Source organism: Suncus etruscus, chromosome 2, assembly GCF_024139225.1.
Source record: "Suncus etruscus isolate mSunEtr1 chromosome 2, mSunEtr1.pri.cur, whole genome shotgun sequence".
NCBI lineage: Eukaryota > Metazoa > Chordata > Mammalia > Eulipotyphla > Soricidae > Suncus > Suncus etruscus.
In genome coordinates this window covers 60,346,569-60,350,931 of record NC_064849.1, presented here as the reverse complement: position 1 = coordinate 60,350,931, position 4,363 = coordinate 60,346,569, and the positions used below count along the sequence as shown (strand labels likewise).

Here is a 4,363-nt window from a genome sequence, read left to right as displayed (position 1 = left end):
GGTTTATGTATTTTATGTATTGATACTTAGGAAAGGAATTGCTAGATTATATGGTAAATCTATTCATAATAATTTGAGAAACCATCATATAGTTTTTCAAAAAGGACGTATTAGTCTCCGTTGCCACCAAATAAGTGTGAAAAAAATTTTGTTTTAATTTTTAGGCCACACCCAGCTGTACTCAGGGTTTCCTTCTTGGTCTCAATTTAAGGATCACTCCTAGCAGGACTCAGTATGTGGTAGCATGAATCAAACCCAGGTAAACTATGTGTAAGACAACCAGTTACCTGCTGTTATCTGTCCATTATTGAGGTTTTATTTTTCTTAATGGCTTCGTGATCAAATAATACTAGATTTTTCATATAGGTCAATTACAGAGGCATAAGGAATAAATCAATCATTGTTATTTTAATTTTCATTGTCCTAACCATAGTAATGGTAAACTTTTTTTAGATTTGTTTACTTGTGGGGTTGTATATCTTATTTGGAGAAGTGTCTATTGTGTAATTGTTCCTGTATTTAATGCATTGTTTCTGGTATTGTTTGTGAGCTATTATTTATATATGATATTAGCATTTTTGTCAGATATAAGATATGCAAATATATTCTCCCACCTAGTGTGTTCTTTTGCTTTACTTTAAACTCTTTAAAGAGTTTTTTTTGCTATGAAAATTTTTACTTTGGTGGTGACCTATTTATACTGTTTTATGCCTGTGGTAAATTTTCTAAATTTACTACTCATGGATTGTTTTGTTTATGGTTTCTTTATGTATTTAAGATCTGGGGTTTAACACAATACCAGAAATCCTTTTGAGTTAACTTTTGTGCATAGTATGAAATATTTATCTTATTAATTCTTTGGCACATAGTTCTCCAGTTTTCATAATATCAAAAAGACATTCCTTTCTTCCTTTTATTCTTTTGGTTCCTTTGACACTTATTATTGTCCACATATATAAAGATATATTTGGAGCTTTCATTTTTTTCAATGATCTAAAAATCTGTTCTAAACCTATTACCATTTTATATGACTACCATAGATTTTTATCATATTTTAAAATAAATAGAAGACCTTGATGCTTTCAATATTCCTGTGGGGTATTTTATGATTATTTGTCTATTTGATGTTTTTTTGTTTGATTCAAAATTAGTAATGTTTGTCCTAGCTCCTTGAAATAGTTAGGACTTTCAATATTATGTTGTATCATAAAGGTGAGAGTAGATTTACCTATGTATTTGGTTGAAAGATTTTAAATATAAGTGGCTCTTAAATCTTATCAAAATAAGATTTTGCACCTACTCTATTGATGAGTGTATGATTTTTATCTGTATTTGTGTTTATATCCTATTTACATTAATTTGCATGTGATAAACCATTCTTACATTACTGGAATAAATCTCTTCAAGTATGATATATAATCCTTCACATACATTACTGAATTTTCTTCACTAAGATTTTTTTTTTATAATTTCCTTTTTATGGGAGGATACCACCCCAGTGGTACTCAATGATCAGTCCTATCTCTGAGGTCACAAATAACTCCTAGCAGGCTCCAAGACCATATGAGATAACATGGATTGAACCAGGGTCAGCCACATGTAAGGCAAACACCCTACCACTCACATTATTATTGCTCTGGCCCCAGATTTTTTTGAGGATGTTTTATAAAATCATCTTCAGTGCCTCTCTGATGCTGACATCATAGAATGTGTTTGAAAGTTTTCCTTGTTATTTATTAACTAAAGCGTTTTTGTTACAATGAAAGTCTAAATTTCAAACAAATTTTTGTACTGATGGTTCATATAGACCACCTCATTGAAATTTAGCACTGTGTCATTACCAGTATGTCTTTTAGATCTCTCTTCACCATGAAACTCCTTATGTTTTCCCAATTCAAACTTTGGTTTCTTCAGCATGTTTATCTTTCTAAGGAGACATACTAGAGTAGGTCAGTATACTGGAAAGACTTACCTGATTTGCTCAAAGTTATCTGGATTATATTTATTGAGTATCTATTTTAAGTCATTTGTCAGTTCTTCTCAAGTCATGATTTCCATCATCTTCCAAATCTGGCAGACATATCTATTTTTAGTGCCGATATGACACTTGCTTCATGAAATGCATTTGAAAAACTTTTTTTTTACAGCTTCTTGAGATTGAGAAGTATATATAAAAAGTAATTTTTAGAAGTCAGGTAGAGGTAGTAATTAAATTGCCTGTTTCTGTACTTTCATTTGGGGGGTAGTTTTCATTGGTGGTGGTAGTGGATTTTGTATTGTTTTGTTATTTTAATAATGGTTTCAATATCCTTGCTTTTAATGTTATATTTAGGCTCTACTTTATCCTAAAACAGTTATGAAAAATCCCATTGTGTTCATTTTCTTTAGATTCTAAAGGCATAAATTTGTTTATAGTAAGTTTATGAGTCTTAGTATTTATCTATTAATAACCTCTCCTTTACTCTTGATCCTATTTATTGTTTTCTTCTAAATGGGCCTAGAAAAGTTTTTATTTTAACTTAAGCTATAATTTGTGATACTATTAGTAATAAAATTTGAGTCATACAGAATTCCAATTTATTTCACCCATTTATCAATGTCCCTCTACCAATGTCTCAATGATTGACAACATCTCTTTGGCAAGCAAATGTGCAAGACTCAGTTTGGTTCTTTTGGCTATTGGTTATTCTGTTCTGTGTTTCTTGATTTCCACACCTGGAATAAATTATTTTGTATTTATTTGTCCCTAACTTTCTGTCCTTCTGATGTCCCAAAAGCTTCTTATGTTACCTTCATTAAAAAAAAATTTTGTTTTTCGGGTCAGCGAGTTAATTATGGCAAGTGGGGAATTGCCTTTTCAGTGGTCAACCAGGCTCGATCTCTGAACCCCCCAGAAGTGATCCTTAAACACAGTGCCAGAACTAAGCATTTATCACTATTATATGTAACCCTAAAACAAAAAAATTCTAAAAATTATTTTTCTTTTTGCAGTATTGTATACTATTTTCATGGTCTGTCTCCAAAATCACTGATTCATATCCAGATTTATATATTTAGTAGTACAAAACTAAAACTTTACTATTAATATCGTGATTGATTTTTCCTGGTTTTTTCCCCCACTAATTACCTTATTTCTATTAGCATTTGTGTGATTGCTATTTTCAAAACAATAAATAGTTTCCTTGGCTCTAATATTTAGAAATTTTTCCTCCAGCATTCTTCACTGGGGCTTAATTCTCTGCCGCTTTATATTTAATAATTCATGAATTCATGATACTGCCAAGTTTCCTGGGAGTAAATAGGGCCTATCTAATATATCTAATATATAAATGGGTGATAGCTGGGAGTCTATAGTAAAGTGTGCCTGGGCAGCTGCTTCTGTTGTACAATTGCAAATATTTGAAAGTTGCTATTGTGCTGCAAACATGCAGGCATGCCCTCTATCTGTGTGACCATTATCACAAGTATTTGACTGAAACTATAGATTCTTGATTGTAAATGCAAATTCTGGCCAGGGATACAAAGTAGAGCCTGTGCAGAAAACAGTAAGTGCCAGAAACCAGATGTAGTGTCTAGTTTTGGCAAAACAGTTGGACCTATGGTTAGTCCAAGTACTTAACAGTAACTATCATGCTTGCATAACCCTCATATCTGCTTTTAAAAAATTCCTTGTAATTCATCCATATAGTTATTGTCTTGTAATAACAAGAACAATATACTTCCTTGATATTATATCATTTACTTCTCTATTTTTTATCCCCCAATTCACAATACAAACCAGGCAAAGGGCCTGTGTTGAGGTGCATATGCGGTGCATTTACTGTACCTCTTCTTTCTATACAGTCAGTGTAAAGATCACAGCATGTGGTAAGAATTGGGAGGCCTTATCTTTTCTTTTCTTTTTCTTTTTGATTTTTTAATATATATATTTATATATATATATATATATATATATATATATATATATATATATATATATATATATATATATATGAAATCCTTCACCAGTGCAACATTCCCATGACCAATATCCCAAGTGTCCTTCCTCCCCACTCCACACCGGCCTGGCTCTAGATAGGTTTACTATCCCTCATTCAGTCAGATATTATTATGATTACTTCTCTATTTTAAAAGCCATTTTTATCTGTTTTTCAGACTGAGTTTCTCTTACTTTCTTAACAATCTTTCTTACTTCTGATAAAGGAACTCAGTACTATTTCTCCTCACAAACAAATACACCATCACATTCTCAGGTCTGAAATCCAAATTATGCATAAAATACTAAGCGATAGTCATTGGAAAGAAGTACTGAATAAATTCAGCAAGCAAAATACTATTTTTCTGATCACAATTTTATTTTCTT

At 31.4% G+C, this 4,363-nt stretch overlaps 1 non-coding gene across 1 annotated transcript; it reads right to left on the bottom strand.

Annotated features, from left to right (window-relative positions):
* Window positions 1–3,751: 3,751 nt before the first annotated feature.
* On the bottom strand, window positions 3,752–3,884 carry LOC126002671 (small nucleolar RNA SNORA51). The gene has a single exon (XR_007493348.1). It is a non-coding gene; the product is annotated as a small nucleolar RNA SNORA51 (small nucleolar RNA).
* Window positions 3,885–4,363: the final 479 nt, after the last annotated feature.